Genomic DNA, 23,563 nt, shown 5'->3' on the forward strand with positions numbered 1-23,563 from the left:
TCTTTATAATGCCCCATGCAGGATGTCACCCCCCCTCTTTATAATGCCCCATGCAGGATGCCCCCCCCTCTCTTTATAATGCTCCATGGAGGATGCCCCCCCCCTCTTTATACTGCCCCATGCCTCCATACATTAAAAAAAAAAATCAAATACTCACCTCCCTTCTCCTCACCTGCTACCTGCTACCTGCTGCCCGCTGCTCGGGTCCGAACTCCAGCGTTGTCGGCGTTGTCCCGCTCAGCGCTCCCTGTGACGGCTCAGGGGAGGGCGCGGTGTAAAGAAGTCACCGCACCCTCTGACCTGAGACGTCACAGGGAGCGCAGAGCAGGAAGACAGCTGATCTGCGGAGGCACAGGGAGAGGTAAGTATCCAGCTGCCGGGGCCCTGAGCAAGCGGCGGAGAAGGGCGGGCGCTGACACCGCTCTCCTCCGCCCATAGCCCAGCGGGTTGCGCGACCGCCAGTGGGCCCCTCTGCCTGCTCAGGGCCCCGGCACTTGCCCGGGTGCTGACGCCGGCCCTGAGTGTGACTATGTCAGGGAAATAGAGCGTCAATTTAGTTCCCAGACTACACATCGCTGATTGCCCCATGATCCCCTGCCCCAATACAGCACTTTAATATCTTCAGTCATTAACCACTTCATTATGGCGGGAGTCATTGAAATTAAAACAGGTGAATTCCTTTCAAAGAAACATTCTATTACACCGTTTTTTTACGTCTTGCCTAAGATTCACAAAAGTGTAACAGATCCATCGGGGAGGCCGATTGTGGCCTCCACAGAGACACTTCTATCCCCATTGTCTATTTTCCTTGAAAAAGTCCTTACGCCCCTCATTCAACAGAGTCCATATTTCCTACTGGACACAGGAGCTTTCCTCTCTATACTCACTGAACTCAAACAAGGTCCCAACTAGGGCTATCCTAGTCTCTTTTGATGTAAAAAATCCATATACATCTATTCTCCATGACCAAGGAATCAGGACAGTATAGAATCTTCTCATTGAGTCACACACGGATCGACAGGTAGTTGATCTGTGCAATGAATTACTCACTTTGGTTCTTACCAATAATTATTTCTTGTTCCAGGACACCTACTGTATTACCTCCAAGTTAAGGACACTGCGATGGGCTCTATTGTGGCCCCCCCATATGCAAATTGATACATGTCAGCCTTCGAGAGTCAGGTGGTCTACTTTAATCCACTTTTTCAAGAACATTCCATTCTCTGGAAACGTTTCATAGACAACATCTTTTGCATATGGGGGGGTCCCTTGGAATCCTTAGAGGTTTTTCTCCACACTGAACTCCGCATGGCCAGATTTGAGCTTCACCATGACATATGATTCAAGCCGTGTCAGTTTCCTTGATACCATGGTGATCAAGGATACATAGGGCCACCTAACAACTGACATCTATTCCAAACCCACCGATTGCAATGGCCTATTACACTTTTCTAGCAATCATCCAAGGTTGATGAAGAAATCTATACCTACATCACAATTTCAGAGGGTCAAACGGATAGTGTCCAGTGAAACTATCTGCAGTCAGAGGTTACAAGAAATGTCGACCAGATTCACTGAACGAGGCTATCCACCTAGCTTCTTGCATCTGTAGCACCCTGAGGATTCGGCTGCTACAGGGGTATTGCACCTCAACCCAGAGGTGTGATATTCCACTCCCGGGTAAGGATGGAGTGTGGATCTGAGCTCGGTAGGCTGCATGCACTACACACATCCCATTTCCGAGGAACAGACCAACGGTACTCCCACTTAGAAATGTGCAGGTACGACCGAGTCTGTTCCTGGCTGGAGTGGGAGGGGGGTGGTACATCCCAAGTAGTGTAGGGGCAGATAGGGGGAGCAGCCTGGGTAAAGATAGGAGCTCATTGGGTGCTGGTCGCCTGAGCTCACACATAGAGGGTGTATATAAGATGGGCACCATCAAAGAACAGGGTCAGTCTTTGCAGAGGAGTCAGTCTGCCAGCCTTTTGCAGAGAGAAGTCAGAGGAGGAAGAGGAGCAGAGAAGCCCCAGAGAGAGAGAGAGAGAGTGGAGCAGAGAAGGAAAGACCCAGAGGAGACAAAGAGAGGACTCTGAGAACCCAAATTCAATCCCCGGGTGAAGAGTCGGCAATAGGGTACCGGATCCCAAACTGGTGGGGGCAAAAGCACACCCTAGCCAGAGACCGGAGGCCGTGGGCAGCGTCTGCCACGGCCACCCACCACATCCACCCCGAAGGCATACCACGTGGAGGGTCAGGGAACCCAAGGCCAAGGGTGTCCCAACAGAAGGCCCGAGGGAGCTGGACCTGGGTGGATCACTAGTGGGGACGGCCAGAGGAAAGGACAGAAGGAGAGCTCAGGGTCACGCTCCGGACTTGTTTGGGGGTTGGCTGGATCCAGGACCTGGTGGACGCAGCACGGCTCGGGTGGTCACTTGAAGCTGGAGTGACCGGAACATCAGCAGTGAGTAAATACCCTAAACTGCACAACCCGACTTTGTCTTCCTTTAACATCTATGCTGCACCACCACAACCCCCATCCTCTGCACCTGACCCCCTGAGGCTATACCCCACCCGTTGGGGGTTATACCACCAAAAGCTGCACCTACACCATCAGCCTCAGCGGACCCTGCTGCAGCGGCGGCCATAGTGACCGCAATACAACGGGTGGCGTAGTCGACAATAAAGAACTTAATAACATCTGTAGGACTGCCACATACAACTGAGTTTGACACCCTGGGCACGGACCGGGTCACAGCCACTCGGAAGACTACAACTCCCATCTGATCCGGCTCCGGATATTCCCCCTAAAGAATATGGCCCAGGGGGCGCGTCACATCCCTAGGCGTGTAATTCCAGAACTGATCGTCCAAACACTAAGGACAGAATCCCCTTCGTTCACACGTTCCACCCCTTCACCTACATCTTACATAAAACCATTAGGAAACACAGGAACATCTTACAAACCGGCTATACCACGATCCCTGCATTCCAACAACCCTTCCTACCGTGTTTTAAGAGAGCAGCCAATATTAGAGACTCTCTGGTACGTGCCGATTTGGGCGCAGCGCACCAAGGTCCCGCACAACGGTTATTGCAGAATCCCAAAATGGGCACATTCCCATGTCTCCAATGCCGTCAATACAACAATGTCCTCAGGGGTAGCATTGTTCATCACTCACAAACTGGCAAGATATACAATATCAAAGGATACTTTACATGTGACAGTTCATATGTGGTATATCTTATTAAATGACCATGCGGCCGAATCTATGTGAGGGAGACGACACAGCCCATAAGGGATAGGATTTCAAAGCACAAGTCCACAATTCTGTGCAAAAACCTAATGTTACCCGTTCCTCAACAATTTATCACGGCAGGACATAGTATTTCTCAAGTCAAATACCAGGTATTGGAACAAGTTTTTAAACCACGTCGGGGGGGCGACCGAGTGAGCCTTCTCAAACGTAGAGAAGCCTACTGGATTCATGAATTACAGTCCCTAGAGCCGAAAGGCCTTAATAGGGACTATGACCTACTGGCCTTTATACAAGGTTTTTTTTTATGTTTGGAGTTGGGTTCTCATTGAACAATTGGTATAGAGAAACTTGTCACCAAGGGATCTTATGTGACCCGATGTTGAAATGTATTTTACGTTTGGAAATGTGGTCTTCAATTTGAATAGGTCAATAATATACATGTTTTGTTCTCCATATCCTACTCATATATTGTCTCCTTTATTGCAGATTATTCCTCTCTGGCACACTCTTGTCCCCTCTCCTGGATCAGGCTCATGCCCATTGGGTCTTATGTTCTATACTGGTGAAACGCACGTTCTCTCTCCCTCAAACTTCCGACTCACTGAAATGCATTTACACTGGCCTGCGGAACGCACAGCTTCTTGGGAGCAGCGAGTCACTTCCAGTGACGACACACGTGCACTTCCGGAGTTCACACTACACAGCCCTGTGGGATTGGCGGCGATTGGTCAGCCACCCTCACTATTCCCGCCCCCCCCGCCTTTAGATACCATCCTGCCCCTGACAACGCGCACAGTACCAGGAACTAGTGGTGGACACCGCGTTTCTCTAAGCCACTACGTGCAGTACCAACTTATAACCAGGAACTAGGGGTCACAGGTATGCTACGTCCAGCTCTATTCTGGGTATCTCTGCCTCCACAGTCCCTCTCAGCTGTTAACTCTGAGTCTGCCACTCTCTGCTCTTTTCTGCAGACCCAAGCAACCAGTGTCACCATATTTCCAGACTTTTGAATTCCTACCTTTGAATATCATCCAGCAGTCTAGTAGGTGTCAGCTCGCTTCAATTTGTATATATACTTGCTCTATACTATGATGTTCTATCCGCATTAATGGGGTTTGACGAAATATTATACACTGTTTGACAGCATGTTTATTGTTCATGTTAAACAAGAGATATCATGTTATTGCGCCATGATCCATTTGTATATGCTTTTTTATTTTATTATGTATTATTATTCATTTATTTATTGTTTTGTTCTTTGTGCTATTTCCAACAGTTAGTGATGAAGGTCAGATTGACCGAAACGTTTACTTTTGTTTTTGGACTGCATTAAAAAAACATTTTTCTACAAGAACCATTTTGTGCCGAGGTTATTCTCAGTTACAGTACAGGTTTGGACCCAACTCGAGCACCTCTGTCTGGTAGTGCAGCGGTTATTATCTTATACTGTCATTGACATTAGCAATTCTGCAGGAGATATTTATTTCACGTGACATGAGAAATAACTACTTCATGATGAGGCAACATCTTCATCTTCTACTACGGCTCTAAAACCATATTTGACCACAGTCCGTCACTGACTACATCACCACCGGCCGTCTATATGAACGTTTCCCGTCTTCCCCGGACTGTAATCTTCTATCACGTTAGATCTCATGTCTGATTCACACACAGAAGTTTGAGGATTTTATGAAAGCTGTTTTGTTTGCACAAACACCACGGACAGAAAAGATATGATGCTAAAGCCTACATGTATAGTGTATTATGGGGTTTATTTCTGGCCTTAGGCTTTCCTATATTACAAGAAAAACCCCAGAAAAAAGGAGATATTAAAATGTTTCAAGAGACAATTGGCCCCAACAATTCTTGTAAAAAAAAAAAACATGCAAAAATCAGAAGACACATTTTGTCCTCTTTTAACACGTTAAACATTTGTTTTTGGTTTTATATGAACTCTTTTGGGCACCAGAACATAGATGTACACCGCAGGGATAAAATCCCTGGCAGTTTAACCACTTGCTCCTGCAAAAAGCAAACATGGCATATAAGAAGGTGTGACAGAGTTCAGCTGAATGCCCCTCCTCCCCAAGTACTCGATAGTAGGGGGCTGACTAGTTCCTACAATACTTAAATGCCTAATCATGGTGTCTGGGCCTGCAATGTATGAAAGTCTATTAGGACGGGCCAGAGGCAGCGTTCCAAAAGTTACCTTTTAACGACCCCATAAACATTTGACTACAGTTGCATGGAAGCACTGATTTTGGGGGTTTTGGTTGGCTATAGGGGGCCTCCCTACAGTCAGTCATACAAACCACAGGAAAGCTGGAATATTTGTGTGTATGGGGGAGTCTGGAGAGATAGCCGTCTGCCAAATGACTGATCAGCCAACACTTAGCTCAGTTAGTGATAATACACGGCACTACAGTAGTACAGTCATCACCGGAGCAATCAGAGACTTGTATGTTGTATGATCGCACTAAGGAGAGTTGTTAAAAAAAAGTTTAAAAAAAGTATTAAAGTGAAAATATCACAGTTTTAGCAAAAATAAATATTTGTCACTATAGGGAAAACATCATATAATGGGAAAATGGAGAGGGAGGTCAGCTCACTGTTTATTCAATGTACGTTGTCTGAAGATCACCGCATGGAGCCGCCCTGGTCAGGGACATTTCAAGTTCAAGGTTCAAGTAGAGAAAGGAGGAGAGATGGATTCTCCAGCATGGTCTATATTGTTAAAACCTCACATTTATTGTGAATTCATAAAACTGTTGTGATGGCATACCACCAAGTGCCCACATACCAAACCAATGCTTATTCCTGATTTACAACATGTGAGTCTCCGTGATACTTTTATATCCTTCCCTTTCCTGGGTGTCCATTGACTACTGAGCACTTCTCAGACAATTTAACCCTGTATTGTATGGACGAAAAAGATAATACACAAATACAACTCATGCATGAGACATTCAATAAAATCACTGGAAATCAAAGACAAATACAATTAATTGCACTGTAATATTAATCCTGTCTGATGTTCATTCCCTGAGGGGCTCTAGTTTGTAATTTTAATATCCAATATGACTTTCTATTTAAGATTTTTCTTTTCATATCTCCACCTCTTAATGGTTTATAAGACTTTTCTATTCCTAATATCTGAAGGATCTGATATCCCCTTTATGTTTTTGTGAAAAGTGTCTTGAAACCACAGACAGGTTTAATGATTGTCTAATACATTTTTTTAGCAGATCTGACGTCCATCCCACATATTGTAATTAACTCTCTATACACTCTATTAAATAGATGACCCCTATAGTGTTACAACTGATGAAATTGTGTATTGCAAATTGCTGTCCCGTTAGATTTTCTTCAAATGTGTCAGCTTTATTAACATAGTTGCATGTTTTACAGGGTGTATGTCCACATTTAAAAAAAAACCTTATAAGATAACCAAGTCACCAAATACTGGCCGATAAAGACACACTTTGTCACTCTCGTACTCCCTTCTGATTGAACCACTGGACCAGTCTAAAACACGCTTCCAATCTCAATGGGAGAGAGATCTGGGTTGCACCTTAACGAGGGATCAGTGGAAGCAGATCTTAACCTTGACACACAAATCATCAATCAGCTCGCGATTTCAGGTGGCCAGCTATAAACTGCTGTCTCAGTGGTATAGGGTCCCAACTCGCCTACACTCTATATTCCCAGATGCTAGTCCCATGTGTTGGACATGTGGGGAGGAGGGGGGTGACCTACTACATATTTTCTGGACCTGTAAACTCCTTTCTCCTTTCTGGGGAAAAGTTCTACTAGTGATTAGTAAATTCACTGATCTTATTTCAGACCTTGACCCAGCTTTCGTCCTTCTCCATCACAGCAACATCCCTTTAAAAACATATAAAAACTCGATACTGAGACACTTCATCACGTCTGCTAGAGCATGTATTCCCTCGCTATAAAAAAGTAACAATATCTCGACAATCTCACTATGGTTCTGCAAAATAAATGCGATTATGTTAACGGAGGAGCTCACCTATACGATCAATAACTCCCATGATAAATTTTATAAAACATGGTTCTACTGGTTGGAGTTTAAATCTACCGCTGATTACCTTGACCTCATAGGGGAAAACTAAAGGTACCGTTACACTTCGCGACGCTACAGCAATCCCGACAACGATACGACCTGGCTGGGATTGTTACTGCGTCGCTATGTGGTCGCTGGTGAGATGTCAAACAGTCAGATCTTCCCAACGACGCAGCAACGATACGGTGACCCGTAGGGACCTGCATGACGATGTTGACGGTCGTTGGGACCCTGTCACATAGCAGCTACTCTGACGATTCAGACCTCGATGAGAAACGACTTCCCAGTTCTGAGTCGCCAACGAGGTCGTTGGTAAGGTGTCAAACATAAAGATGCATGCTACCCAGTGGGACCTCAACGATCAAAAATTGGTCCAGGCCATTTCGACACGACCAGCGATCTCACAGCATGGCTCTGGTCGCTGCTATGTGTCAAGCGTAGCGAGATCGATGCTGAGGTCGCTGTTGCGTCACAAAACTTTTGACTCAGCAGCGATCTCGCTAGCAATCTCGCTTAGTGTGATGGGGCTTAAGTCTATACTTTAGGAGCCCCTCTGATATTACCCTAACCCTCTTACCCATACATCCCTTCCCCCACTTTCCTTTATCTTTGTTTGAATTTGTGTTTTTGGTTTTAACTACTCGTTTTTTCTTTATAACCCTTATACACCCCCAAAATTAAAGTGGAAAAACACACTACAGGCTGATCCAACTTTGATGTAATGTCCTTAAAACAAGTCAAAATGAGGCTCAGTATTGTGTGTGGCCTCCACGTGCCTGTATGACCTCCCTACAATGCCTGGGCATGATCCTGATGAGGTTGCGGATGGTCTCCTGTGGGATCTCCTCCCAGACCTGGACTACCGCCAACTGCTGGACAGTCTGTGGTGCAATGTGACGTTGGTGGATGGAGCGAGACATGATGTCCCAGATGAGCTCAATCGGATTCAGGTCTGGGGAACAGACGGGCCAGTCCATAGCTTCAATGCCGTCATCTTGCAGGAACTGCTGACACACTCCAGCCACATGAGGTCTGGCATTGTCCTGCATTAGGAGGAATCCAGGGCCAACCGCACCAGCATATGGTCTCACAAGGGGTCTGAGGATCTCATCTCGGTACCTAATGGCAGTCAGGCTACCTCTGGCGAGCACATGGAGGGCTGTGCGGCCCTCCAAAGAAATGCTACCCCACACCATTACTGACCCACTGCTAAACCAGTCATGCTGAAGCATGTAGCAGGCAGCAGATAGCTCTCCACAGCGTCTCCAGACTCTGTCACGTCTGTCACATGTGCTCAGTGTGAACCTGCTTTCATCTGTGAAGAGCACAGGGCACCAGTGGCGACTTTGCCAATCCTGGTGTTCTGTGGCAAATGCCAAGCGTCCTACACGGTGTTGGGCTGTGAGCACAACCCCCATCTGTGGACGTCGGGCCCTCATACCACCCTCATGGAGTCGGTTTCTAACTGTTTGCGCAGACACATGTACATTTGTGGCCTGCTGGGCTCTGGCAGAGCTCTTCCTATTCCTCCTTGAACAAAAGCAGAAGTAGCGGTCCTGCTGCTGGGTTTTTGCCCTCCTACGGCCCCCTCCATGTCTCCTGGTGTACTGGCCTGTCTCCTGGTAGCGCCTCCAGCCTCTGGACACTACGCTGACAGACACAGCAAACCTTCTTGCCACAGCTCGAATTGATGTGCCATCCTGGATGAGCTGCACTACCTGAGCAACTTCTGTGGGTTGTAGAGTCCGTCTCATGCTACCACGAGTGTGAAGGCACAATCAACATTCAAAAGTGACCAAAAGATCAGCCTGAAAGCATTGGTACTGAGATGTGGTCTGTGGTCCCCACCTGCAGAACCGCTCCTTTATTGAGTGTGTCTTGATAATTGCCAATAATTTCCATCTATTGTCTATTCCATTTTCACAACAGCATGGGAAATTGATTGTCAATCAGTGTTGCTTTCTAAGTGGACAGTTTGATTTCACAGAAGTTTGATGTACAGTACAGACCAAAAGTTTGGACACACCTTCTCATTTAAAGATTTTTCTGTATTTTCATGACTTTGAAAATTGTACATTCACACTGAAGGCATCAAAACTATGAATTAACACATGTAGTATTATATACTAAACAAAAAAGTGTGAAACAACTGAAAATATGTCTTATATTCTTGGTTCTTCAAAGTAGCCACCTTTTGCTTTGATGACTGCTTTGCACACTCTTGGCATTCTCTTGATGAGCTTCAAGAGGTAGTCACCGGAAATGGTTTTCTCTTCATAGGTGTGCCCTGTCAGGTTTAATAAGTGGGATTTCTTGTCTTATAAATGGGGTTGGGACCATCAGTTGTGTTGTGGAGAAGTCAGGTGGATACACAGCTGATAGTCCTACTGAATAGACTGTTAGAATTTGTATTATGGCAAGAAAAAAGCAGCTAAGTAAAGAAAAACGAGTGGCCATCATTACTTTAAGAAATGAAGGTCAGTCAGTCCGAAAAATTGGGCAAACTTTGAAAGTGTCCCCAAGTGCAGTTGCAACAACCATCAAGCGCTACAAAGAAACTGCCTCACATGAGGACCGCCCCAGGAAAGGAAGACCAAGAGTCACCTCTGCTTCTGAGGATAGGTATATCCAAGTCACCAGCCTCAGAAATTGCAGGTTAACAGCAGCTCAGATTAGAGACCAGGTCAATGCCACACAGAGTTCTAGCCGCAGACACATCTCTTCAACAACTGTTAAGAGGAGACTTTGTGCAGCAGGCCTTCATGGTAAAATAGCTGCTAGGAAACCACTGCTAATGACAGGCAACAAGCAGAAGAGACTTGTTTGGGCTAAAGAACACAAGGAATGGACATTAGACCAGTGGAAATCTGAGCTTTGGTCTGATGAGTCCAAATTTGAGATCTTTGGTTCCAACCACCGTGTCTTTGTGCGACGCAGAAAAGGTGAACGGATGGACTCTACATGCCTGGTTCCCACCGTGAAGCATGGAGGAGGAGGTGTGATGGTGTGGGGGTGCTTTGCTGGTGACACTGTTGGGGATTTATTCATAATTGAAGGCATACTGAACCAGCATGGCTACCACAGCATCTTGCAGCGGCATGCTATTCCATCCGCTTTGCGTTTAGTTGGACCATTTTTCAACAGGACAATGACCCCAAACACGCCTCCAGGCTGTGTAAGGGCTATTTAACCAAGGAGAGTGATGGGGTGCTACGCCAGATGACCTGGCCTCCACAGTCACCAGACCTGAACCCAATAGAGATGGTTTAGTGTGAGCTGGACCGCAGAGTGAAGGCAAAAGGGCCAACAAGTGCTAGGCATCTCTGGGAACTCCTTCAAGATTGTTGGAAGACAATTTCCGGTGATTACTTCTTGAAGCTCATCAAGAGAATGCCAAGAGTGTGCAAAGCAGTCATCAAAGCAAAAGGTGGCTACTTTGAAGAACCTAGAATATAAGACATATTTTCAGTTGTTTCACACTATTTTGTTAAGTATATAATTCCACATGTGTTAATTCATAGTTTTGATGCCTTCAGTGTGAATGTACAATTTTCAAAGTCATGAATTACAGAAAAATCTTTAAATGATAAGGTGTGTCCAAACTTTTGGTCTGTACTGTACTTGGAGTTATATTCTGTTGTTTAAGTGTTCCATTTATTTTTTTGAGCAGTGTATGTTAATCCACATGAATATGTAATGACTTAATGTTTAAGTCTGAGTCACTACGCTGGTATATCCTAAAACACATTGAACCAATGTTCTACCAGTGACTCTACTTTGTATTGTGTTTAATTATTTCATTTTGTTTTCAAATGTTTTGGAAATACTGGTTATTGTTATGGTTATGGGGTCATGTTTGACCTACTACTTGTTGCACAACTAGTACCCGGTGTTTGTATCTGTATTTCCTTTTCAAAACTTAATAAATATAAGTTTATAAAGGATAATCAAGTCACATTGCGTTTGATATTTGTTGCTTGAAAAAAACTAGGTGAAAGTTTTCCGCCCAGTGTAGAAGACTTTATGGATACAAAACTCAAACAAAATATGCAAAAGAATTTACAAAGTCTGGAGGATGGATCTCAGACATCGAAAAAACTAAGTTTGAAAGAGATATCAAAGACTACGAGTCAAATTCAATTTACACATGGAAATGAAACAAACCAAGAGCTACTGTTCTGAAATACAAGTCACACAATAAATTCAAAGGAAATAGAGGAGAGCGGAGGTCAGCTTCACAAATCCTAATGTGTCCATGGGTTCCTCTAATTATAATTCTCTGAGGACTTATCTGATGTATCAGTGGGATCAACTAAACACAGAAGGAACAAAAATAAATTCTCAAGTATTCCCCACAATTCAGCACAAAACAACGGAGACGGGCGGGCAGAAAGCTCAAGCGTGCCCGGACATGTGCGTTCCATGCCGGAGTGCATCACGGTCTCCTATCTGCGAATGCGCATGTCCGGAAGCATGCGTTCCACACATATGGTATTGGATTGCATTCCACCAATATAGAAAAATCCTCTCTCTGAGATCAGCGTCATGGGAGACTAAAGCAAGTATTGCACATCCTCCCATCATGCAATAGGCATGTAGATCTACTTTATCACGACATAAAATATGGGATGGTGGCCCACAGTATATTCCTAAATGGTCAAATTTGACCCTTATTGCATAGAGATACACAAGGAACACCACACTTGTTAATTATGAAATAGTAGATGTGGGATATAACTGATAAGAAATAATTCTGATATAGAAGCTCAGATATCTCGATGAAGTACAACAATAAGTGAACCCATTCACAGGGAACTGAGTAGCAATGGGTAGAGTATAAAATCCAAAATGTAATCCAGAATGGGGCTGCATTAACACAAAACAGGCATAGGAAATTTACTCATTGAGTCCCTTAGGGGCTCGTGAATCCAGTCTAAAAATCCACTTACTTTCTTTTTTGAGGACACATCTATTGTGATCACCTCCCCTCACATTGGGTTTAACCACCTCAATGATGCAAAAGGAGATGTCTCCGGTTTGACCTCAATGTACACTGTTCATGTGTCTCGCTAATGAGGTGTCCCGACCATGGTGTATATCGCCCAAATGATCCCCCACTCTCTTCCTAGACTGACTCTTGGTCTTGCATACATAATCTAGGGGGCAGGTGCATGTGGCCATATATACAAATCCTGAGGTTTTACAGTTGGAATAATCCCAATGGTAAAAAGATTTTACTCGTGGAGGAACTCGAGAAAGATTTACATGGTCTCATCCAATTACATGTACAACATTCTCCACATCTAAAGAAACCGCAGATTCTTTTATCTAGCCAAGTCCCCTTGGGTGCAGGTATTTTGTAGAAACTATGCACTAAATGGTCCCTAATGGACCAACCCTTTCTGAAAGTTATTGTGGGAGTAGATCCCACAGCACCCTCAGGGCCGGGTCAGCTATAAGTTTATCCCAGTGTTTTCTGAGGATATTAAAGATACAGTCACTCTGATTGTCATAAGTTTTTCTTACTCGTGTTATCCCATCTTTTTCTTGGTCTCTTGGTTAGGTATGGAGGAGTGTCTGTCTCTCCCATTTTTTTGCAAACGATGATGCGGAGTCCAAAATGTACCAGGAGTACCCTTTTTCCCTGAATCTTGTGTTCAGGTCTATTGCCTGTATATTAAAATCTGTGACATTATGGCTGTACCTTCTCAACCATAAAAATTGGCCCCTGGGTATTCCTCTTTTTATGGGGATGGGGGTGGTGGCTATTCCACTTCAATAGTTTATTAGTGCTTGTAGGTTTATGGTAGATGAGTGTCCCTAGGGTCCCATCCCGTTCTATCTAGATTAGTACATCCAGGAAAGGCAACTGGTAATAATTAAATTCAGATATAAATCTCAGGCTCACTCTATTGATGTTGAGTTCCGTGACACATTCAAAAGATTGTTCACTCGTCCCTGACCAGATGATTAAAATGTAGTCAATATATTTGTACCATACCCCAATATATGGCTGCCACCACTTATCATCATCCCTGAATATTGTGGATTCCTCCCACCAGCACAGGAAAAGGTTAGCATTAGTGTTGAGCGAGTATGTTCTATTAACCCTTTCGCCGAGTATGCTCGGGCCGAGCTCCAAGTATTTACAGCTGCTCGGTGATAAGGTTAAATCACTCCCGTGTGCATGATTTGCAACTGTTTGACAGTTTTATTACATGTGAGGAATGTGTAAGAAATAGACATTCCTTACATGTAATAAAGCTGTCAAACAGTTGCAAATCATGCACACGGGAGCGATTTAACCTTATCACCGAGCAGCTGTAAATACTCGGAGCTCGGCCCGAGCATACTCGGACAGAACATACTCACTCAACCCTAGTTAGCATATGAGGGGGCACAGGGGCTCCCAATCGCAGTACCCGTGAGCTGGTGGAAGTACTGCCTGTCAAAAATAAAGAAGTTATGAGTAAGAGTGAATTTTAGAAGATCCTCCATGAAGTCATTATGTCTGCTACACTCTATTGATCTCGATTTCAAGAAATGTCTTACTCCTCTGATACCATCCTCATACTGTATATTACTGTACAAAGCCTCGATATCTAGTAAGGCCTGCTCCCCTACATGCATGTATACATGCTCGAGGGTCCACATGGAGGGGAGCAGGGAAAGGGAAAACCAACTCCAGAGGGATTATTCCAACTTCAGGTAGTCAGGCAGTACTGGAGGAACATTATACTGGGTGGAGGCATCATACATCTTGCATAAGGGGCAAAATGGGGGCATCATACATACTGTATAAGGGGCATAATGGGGGCATTACACTGGGTGGGGGGCATCATACATCCTGCATAAGGAGCATAATGGGGGCATTACACTGTGTGGAGGCATCATACATCCTGCATAAGGGGTATAATGGGGGCATTACACTGTGTGGGGGCATCATACATACTGCATAATAATAATAATAATAATTTTTATTTATATAGCGCCAACATATTCCGCAGCACTTTGCAATTAAGCGGGGACATGTACAAACAATAAATTCAATACAAGGTGAGACAGTTTAACAGTTACAGTACATCAGGAGTGTGGTCCCTGCTCGCAAGCCTACATTGTACAAGGAAATGGGGGGACACAATAGGTGGAAAGTGCTTGTTATTTCAGGACTGGCAATTATAATAAGTCGGGATTATCATATAAAGCTGTATGATCCGGTCATCAGCCTGTATGTTCAAGTGCAATACTCAATTACCGAGTGCAGTTATCGTGTGCATGGAGGGTGTAGAGACAGATGAAGAGAAGGGAACAGATTCTGAATAGTATTTAGGAGGGAACAGGGGAAAGTTAGTTTACTGAGTATTTGAGGTGGTAGGCTTGTTTAAAGAGATGGGTTTTTAAAGCGCGCTTGAAGATATCGGGACTAGGCATCAATCGGATCGTCTTGGGTACAGCATTCCAGAGAACTGGCGCAGAACGAGAGAAGTCTTGGAGATGGAGGTGCGAGGTTCGGATTATGGAGGATGTTAGTCTTAGGTCATTTGTGGAACGGAGGGCACATGTAGGATGATAGACTGAGATGAGAGAGGAGATATAAGGTGGTGCATAACTGTGGAGAGCTTTGTGGGTGAGATCGATGAGTTTATTGTGGACCCTGTAGCGAATGGGTAACCAGCGTAATGACTGGCACAAGGTGGAGGCATCAGTGAAGCGGCTGAACAGAAATATGACCCTGGCTGCCGCATTCAGGACAGATTGGAGAGGGGAAATTTTGGTAAGAGGGAAACCGATCAGAAGAGAGTTGCAGTAGTCCAGACGAGAGTGAATAAGAGCGACAGTAAGAGTTTTAGCATTTTCAAAAGTGAGAAAAGATCGGATTCTGGAGATGTTTTTAAGATGCAGGTGACAAGAGCGAGTGAGTGATCGGAGATAGGGAGTAAAGGAAAGGTTAGTGTCGAATATGACCCCAAGGCAGCGGGCGTGCTGCTTGGGAGTTATGGTTGAACCCTCCAAGGTAATTTCGATGTTAGGTAGAGTTAGGTTAGTAGAGGGGGGAAACACAAGAAGTTCAGTTTTGGAGAGATTCAGTTTAAGATAGAGGGAGGACATGATGCTAGACACAGCAGACAAGCAATCCTTGGTATTTTGTATTAGGGTAGGGGTGATGTCAGGGGAAGAAGTGTATAATTGGGTGTCCTCAGCATAGAGATGATACTGGAACCCAAATCTGCTGATTGTTTGTCCAATAGGGGTAGTGTATAGAGAGAAGAGGAGGGGGCCTAGGACTGAGCCCTGCGGAACCCCGATAGTAAGGGGATGAGGAGGGGAAGAGGAGCCGGCAAAATATACAGTGAAGGAGCAGTCAGAGAGGTAGGAGGAGAACCAGGAGAGAACGGTTTCCTTGAGGCCTATAGAGCGGAGCATAGTGAGGAGGAGCTGGTTATCCACAGTGTCAAATGCTGCAGAGAGATCCAGGAGAATCAGCAGGGAGCAGTGACCTTTGGATTTGGCTGTTAGTAGATCATTAGAGACTTTACTGAGGGCAGTTTCAGTGGAGTGTAAGGAGCGGAAACCAGATTGTAGAGGGTCAAGGAGAGAGTTAATCAGAGAGATAGCGGATTAGATGGGAGTGGACCAAGCGTTCCAGGACTTTAGAGATGAAAGGAAGATTAGAGACAGGTCTGTAGTTAGCAGCGCAGTTCTGGTCCAGGGATGGCTTTTTAAGTAAAGGCGTTATGATGGCATGTTTAAGTGAGGAGGGAAAGATACCTGAAGAAAGAGAGAGGTTAAATATTTTAGTCAGGTGAGTGGTGACCATCGGTCAGAGGAACTGCAGGAGATGTGAAGGAATGGGGTCACTGTTGCAAGTTGTAGGCCGAGAAGAAGCGAGGAGCTGGGTAACTTCTTCTTCTGTGACAGGCTCAAAGATGGCAAGTGAGCTTGAAGTGCGGCAGGGAAGGGGATCCAGGCACTGAGGAGATTGGGCTGAGATGTCCTCATGGATGTGGTTGATTTTTCAAAGAAATAAGTGGCCAGATCCTCCCCGCTGAGGTTGGTGGTGGGGGCCTGTGCTTTAGGTTTCAGGAGGGAGTTTAAGGTTTCGAAAAGTCGTTTTGGATTGTTGGACATTGAAGTGATGAGGGTGGTGAAGTAGGATTGTTTGGCCAGATGAAGGGCAGAGTTATAGGTTTTGAGCATGAATTTATAGTGGATGAAGTCCTCTGCTAAAAGAGATTTTCTCCACTGACGCTCAGCACACCTTGAGCAACGTTGAAGAAAACGTGTTTGCATCGTGTGCCAGGGCTGCCGTTGCCAGCGTCGGATCTTTCTGCGAGTAGAAGGAGCTGCTTCATCTAGGGCACTCTTCAGTGTATTATTGTAGTGTGACAATGCTAAGTCTGGACAGGAGAAGGAGGAGATGGGGGCTGAAGATGTGTGGAGATTGTTCATAAGCTGCTGGGTATTAATGGTACGTGTATTCCTATAAGTGTGGTAAGTGGGGGTGTCCCGGGTGAGGAGACAATTCTTAACAGAGAAGGAAAGAAGGTTATGGTCCGAGAGCGGGAGAGGGGAGTTGGTAAAGTCATCCAGCAAGCAGAGACTGGAAAAAAACAGGTCCAGAGTATTCCCGTCTTCATGGGTAGGAGAATTAGTAAACTGTGAGAGACGGAATGAAGAGGTTAGAGAAAGTAGATGAGAGGCAGATTGGGAGAGGGGATCATCGATGGGGAAGTTAAAGTCGCCCATGATGAGGGTGGGGATGTCACAGGATAGAAAGTGAGGAAGCCAGGTGGCAAAGTGATCCAAGAACTGGCGGGAGGAGCCTGGAGGGCGATACACAATTGCCACTCGCAGGGAGAAGGGTTTAAAAAGAGTCTGATGGTGTGGACTTCAAAGGAAGGAAACATAAGTGAGGGAACTGGGGGGATGACCTGGAAAACACATGGTGAGGAAAGGAGCAGACCAACACCTCCATCCTGTCTGTTGCCAGGTCTGGCGGTATGTGAAAATTTCAGCCCACTAAACGAGAGAGCAGCAGCAGCGGTGGTGTCTGGCTGCTGAATCCAGGTTTTTGTGATAGCCAGAAGGCTAATGGAATTAGAGAGGAAAAAATCATGGCTGTAAGTTAGTTTGTTACACACAGACCGTGCGTTCCAGAGAGCACAATGGAAATCGATAGGAGAGGGCATGCACTGAACGGTAATAAAATTAGCAGGGTTTCTATATGCAGCTGGAGGAGAGTAATGTATGCTAGTGGAGGGGGGCCCAGGGTTGGGGGAGATGTTTCCTGCGACTAGTAGAAGGATAAAGAAGAGAAAGAGCAGGTGGTCTAATGATTTGTATGAACGTTTTGAGTGCTGTATGGAGGTAGAGGATGGCTTGCAGTGGGTGAGGAATGTCAGTAGAGCCTCAGAGTTATACATGGGAGAGGGGAGAAGGGAGGGGTTGATATAGGGAGAGTGCACAAAATGTGTTAAAGGGCAGGCGAGTTGTGAGAAAGCAGAAGTGAAAACAAATAAAAAGCAGATTGATAAGACTAATGCATAATGCAGTATGACTGACCGAGAAGCATGTTTGTATGAATATCTTATGCACCTTACCTGTCTCCTGCCCTGTCCAACTGTCATGTATAACTACACTTTTAACTATTGCACTTCAAATCTATTGCACGCGTGACCCAGCACGCGTGCTATCCCGAGCCAGAGCATAACGGGCATAATGGGGGCATTACACTGTGGGGGCATCATACATACTGCATAAGGGGCATAATGGGGGCATTACACTGTGGGCCCAGTAAAGGGGCCCTGTACTATGAGAACGATACATTTCCTCCCTTCCTGTCTCCATAGTTGGGTCGTATGTATCTATTACAGGAAACAGAACAAAAACCTTATGATTCTTATAAAGGGGCAACACAAGACCCCAAAAGAGTCTCCATGCTGAAGGGGTTAATGCCCCCTGCGCCCAGTAATGGGGGATCTCCACATACCTCCACCTGCAGAGCCGCCACCACATATATGGCTGTTCTGTGCGCACAGGACCTGTGATGAGGTCACAGGAGGGGAGGAGTCAGGGGTCACATGATCAGGGGCCTCAGTGGATGCAGGACTCTGCTGTGCTGGTTGTCATGGTGCTGGATGAGCTGAAGTTTATGTGTGGGGTCAGGAGGGGTTTACAGTGTGGATGTAACAGAGCCGAGTGTGTACGGGGCATACGGAGCAGAGCCGCGCGTGTACGAGGCATACGGAGCGGAGCCGCGCGTGTACGAGGCGTACTGAGCGGAGCCGCGCGTGTACGAGGCGTACTGAGCGGAGCCGCGCGTGTACGAGGCGTACTGAGCGGAGCCGCGCGTGTACGAGGCGTACTGAGCGGAGCCGCGCTTGTACGAGGCGTACTGAGCGGAGCCGCACTTGTACGAGGCGTACTGAGCGGAGCCGCGCGTGTACGAGGCGTACTGAGCGGAGCCGCGCGTGTACGAGGCGTACTGAGCGGAGCCGCGCGTGTACGAGGCGTACTGAGCGGAGCCGCGTGTGAACGAAGCGGAGCCGTGTGTGTTTGTCAGTCCTCACTTGTGGGGGCCAATAGCTATGCCCCCAAGGTGTGAAGAACATACAACCCCCTAAAGTGACCCCATTTCAGACACTGTACCCACCAGGGAAGTCATCTGAGGGTGTAATGGGCAGGGCCGGTGTCAGCACCCGGCGGACCCGGGCAAGTGCCGGGGCCCTGAGAAGGTGGGGGGCCCACTTGCCGTCGGGCACCCCGTTGCGCTATGGGACCCGTGAGCGGAGGAGAGTGGTGCCAGTGCCCGCCCCACCCCCGCTTGCTCAGGGCCCCGGCAGCCAGCACAATACTTACCTCTCCCTGTGCCTCCGCAGCAGATCCGGTCTCTTCCGCGGCTGCTGCACTGTGACGTCTTTACACCACGCTCTCTCCTGAGCCGTCACAGCGCAGAGTGGTAAGTCGCTGAGGAGCCTGGAGTAGCGGCAGCAGGTAAGGAGAAGTGAGGTGAGTATTTGATTTTTTTTATTGTATGGAGGCATGGGGCATTATATGGTGGGGTGGGGAGGGGGGGTGTGACATCCTGCATGGGGCATTATAAGGGGGGGGTGACCTCCTTTATGGGGCATTATAAGGGGTGGGGTGTGACATCCTGCATGGGGCATTATAAGGGGGGGTGACATCCTGTATGGGGCATTATAAGGGAGGGGGAGTGTGACATCCTGCATGGGGCATTATAAGGGAGGGGGGGTGACATCCTGTATGGGGCATTATAAGGGGGGTGACATCCTGTATGGGGCATTATAAGGGAGGGGGGTGACATCCTGTATGGGGCATTATAAGGGAGCGGGGTATGACATCCGGCATGGGGCATTATAAGGGAGGAGGGTGTGACATCCTGCATGGGACATTATAAGAGAGGGGGGGGTGACCTGCATGGGGCATTATAAGGGAGGGGGGGTGACCTCCAGCATGGGGCTTTATAAGGGGGGGTGACATCCTGCATGGGGCATTATAAGGGAGGGGGGTGTGACATCCTGCATGGGGCATTATGGGGCATTATAAGGGAGGGGGAAACTGACATCCTGCATGGGGCATTATAAGGAGGGGGGTGACATCCTGCATGGGGCATTATAAGGGGGGGGTGACATTCTGTGTGGGGCATTATAAGGGGGGGTGACATCCTGTATGGGGCATTATAAGGGAGGGGTGTGTAACATCCTGCATGGAGCATTATAAGGGGGGGTGTGACATCCTGTGTGGGGCATTATAAGGGGGGTGACATCCTGCATGGGGCATTATAAGGGAGGGGGTGTGAGACATCCTGCATGGGGCATTATAAGGGAGGGGGTGTGACATCCTGCATGGGGCATTATAAGGGAGGGGGGTGACATCCTGCATGGGGCATTATAAGTGAGGGGGGGGTGACATCCTGCATGGGCCATTATAAGGGAGGGGCGGTGACATCCTGTATGGGGCATTATAAGGGAGGGGGTGTGACATCCTGCATGGGGCATTATAAGGTAGGGGGGGTGACATCCTGCATGGGGCATTATAAGGGGGGGTGACATCCTACATGGGGCATTATGTGGGGGGAACAGCCTGTGTGGGGCATTATGTGGGGGAAACAGCCTGTGCGGGGCATTAAGTGGGGGTAACAACCTGCATGAGGCATTATGTGGGGGGAACAGCCTTCATGGAGCATTATGTGGGGTCACAGCCTGCATGGAACATTATATGGGGACCAGTATTCTGTATGGAGCGTTATATGTGGGGCCACTATCCTGTATGGAGCGTTATATGGGGGCCAGTATACTGTGTGGAGCGATTCGCCGGTTTCTGAGCTAAAGAAGAATTTACAATAGATATCGCTCATGTAATGTAAGAAGTGAAATCTTCGGGCTTGTACTATATATATATATATATTTATCTGCGGTATCTGTGCATCATGAATCGTGGTATGTGTTAAAGGGGCCACTGAGACTCTTTCACCTGAGGCCCACAAAAACCTGGAGCCGGCCCTGGTAATGGGCGTTGTTATCCCACAGGGGTCTCACTGATTTCTTTACCACTCGTTTGTGTGTAAATAATATTACATTTGCTTAGAGCCGCAGCGAGGGGTTCAGCCAGGGGCGGACACACCGCCGATGCAGCTGCACCCAGGCCCAGAGGTGGAGGGGGGCCCATGCAGGAAGGGGCGTAGTGCTCAGGCAGTAGACCACGATCAGTCAAGGGGTCCGATGCTGCTTAACCTTGTCCACTCCCACCCATCATGATTTTTGATACCCAGGGCAGAGTGCGCCCATTGAAAAAGGGGACGTGTCATGCAGGAGAGAGGCCGCTGGCCAATGAACGATTCCTCATCAGACTGATAAGAGCGCTGATTGACTGCTTTGTCTGTCCTCCTGCAGGGTCTTACAGGGGGTCTTCTGCCTCCTGCTGTTCCTTTCCCAGCAGCATTTCCTCAAAGAGTAGAGGGTGGGGGAGGAGAGTCGGACATCAAACAGCACGCAGGGGCAGGAAGCTGAAATCAGTCCTGTCTGCTGTGTCCCCTCCTCCACAGTGCATTCTGCAGCCCTCTCCAGAAGACCCCTATATCATAAAAGATTAGTATATGAGTGTATGTATATGTGTGCAGGGCTGCCACCAGGAATTTCAGGTCCCTTACTGGCAAAATTTTCGGGCCCCGTGAGACTCCACCCAGGCTCCACCCCAGCTCAGCCTTCACTCCTCGAGCCTTCCATAGTCACACCGCCCACTCTTGGAAAAACTCCACTTATGCACCACATCCTCAGTAATCACACATTAAGGGTATGTGCCCATGGTCAGGAGCCACCTGCAGCCCCAAAGCTGCGGGATAGCCGTGCGGCTTCTGCCCTTATTTTATGCAAATGAGTGGCGCTGTAATGACCGGAATGCCGGTCGAATGTGTATGAGGAATGCGGCGCTGCTATGAATGACTCCGACCTTTGTATAGTGGCAAATAACTTTCTTTTTACTGGTCACAAAAATGACAGGGTTAAACAATTCTACAAAATATGGGCCACAACAGCCACTAACACAAAATACAAGTTATGCAGCCCGAGAGAGCCCAAGTGCCAATCTCGCGGGGATGAGCCAATCTACCCCTGGGCTATGCCGCTCCCACCCTTATTCAGTACAGGGCCTACCCAGGACGTTACCGCGGACGTGGCACGTGGTCCTCCCAGGAATATAACCTTACACCCCCCTCCCACACTAATACAATGGGATCTGGGTACCCTTGTTTTCCCCTTAGTTCATAACAGGGCTCCTTTGTAGTATCCACGTACACAGTCTTAGTATGTCCATCAGCAGTGATATACACCAGGCAGTTCTCAGCACTACTGGAATCACTAACTAGCTTTCCCTAACTGACTACACAGTTGGTGACCGGTCACATATCTCAGTTACTCACAGGGCACAGCCTCTCCTTGGACACACAGTATGGCCCCAGTCTGTATAAGCTCTCCAACATCAAAACAGCATTCAGACGCCTGTCGCCTTCTTTCTGGACTACCTAGATCAGTGTTTTCCCGAGCTTTTTCTTTACTTGTTTCTTGCTGACCCCTAATGGCCGGACTAAGTCATTGCAGGAGAAATTTACACTGTCATAAAAAATGAGCTCATTACCAGAAAGACATGTCAACATGTTACACTCCACCCCACTTAGAATTTGGCGTCCCGACAAATGGTTTCATACCACTCATATGTAACACATACTCCTCAGGATTATATCGTATTGGGGGAACACCAGCTGTGCTCCTCTCCGATCTCCGCAAACCAGTACCAGCCGAGCTTGATGGAGGGTCCACCGCATCTAGTGGAACAGTAACATCAGGGGCGGTGTCTGGAACACCTGGAACTTGCGCTATCGGACTCTGCACGTCCGATGGTCTCACCCCGAAATCATCCCAACAGTCGCATTCAACATTGCTCGGTGCAACTGCCGTAGGTGGCGCAGGTGACTCAGGGTGACAGGCAGGTGTGTCGGACATACACCTCTTTAGCCAGTTCCGGTGCATTGTGCGACGGGGTCCAATGCACCCTTCAGGAACCACTGTGTACACACTTCCCCCTGGGAATACCCTTTCCACTACTGTGTAGGGCGTTTCCTCCCACCTGTCGCTCAACTTCCCTCCCGGACGCGTGACTCGTACTAGCACCTTATCACCTACCCGGAACTCATCTAGGTGCAACGGCCCCCGATCTCGGTGGGGATGATCCTGCACACGGTCTTTTACTATCCGGTGGATTTCACGCAACCTTCGGCGATGATCCTGGACCCACTCACTGGCTGTATGATATTCTGGTTCATCGGGTACAGTGAGACTAAGTTCTTTAATCTTTCGCCCAGGCCGACTGAACATCATCGCGTACAGAGTGAATCCTGTGGTGCTATGGACCCGATTGTTATAGGCCCACATAAGTTCTGAGAGGAACTCAGTCCATCGCTCCTTCTGCCTCTGTTCAAGCGTTCTCAGCATCTGAAGCAGGGTTCGGTTGAACCGTTCACAGGCCCCATTTCCCTGCGGATGGTAGGGCGTTGTCCGGGATTGCTGAATCCTATAGACTTGCAGCAACTCCGTTATGAGTTGACCTTGGAAGCAAGCATCTTGATCTGAATGTATCCTTTGAGAACATCCATAAACCTGGATGAAATACTTACAAATTGCCTCCGCTGCAGACTTAGCAG

General features: G+C 47.2%; 1 protein-coding gene across 3 annotated transcripts in view; it reads right to left on the reverse strand.

Moving 5' to 3' along the window:
• Positions 1–18,404, reverse strand: part of LOC141192466 (uncharacterized) — a 31,861-nt gene extending 13,457 nt beyond the window's left edge. Inside the window, exon 1 of one of the 3 annotated variants that reach the window (XM_073662005.1) lies at positions 18,338–18,404. The gene's annotated coding sequence lies outside the window, so the exon portion shown is untranslated. Of the gene's footprint in view, positions 1–6,060; positions 6,174–18,337 lie in introns of those variants that run through there. The other 2 variants (XM_073662004.1, XM_073662006.1) reach the window with 2 other exon arrangements.
• Between the last annotated feature and the right edge of the window lie 5,159 nt (positions 18,405–23,563).

Source organism: Phyllobates terribilis, unplaced genomic scaffold (genome assembly GCF_046119375.1).
Source record: "Phyllobates terribilis strain yellow unplaced genomic scaffold, ASM4611937v1 Scaffold_61__1_contigs__length_8056638, whole genome shotgun sequence".
Classification (NCBI taxonomy): Eukaryota; Metazoa; Chordata; class Amphibia; order Anura; family Dendrobatidae; genus Phyllobates; species Phyllobates terribilis.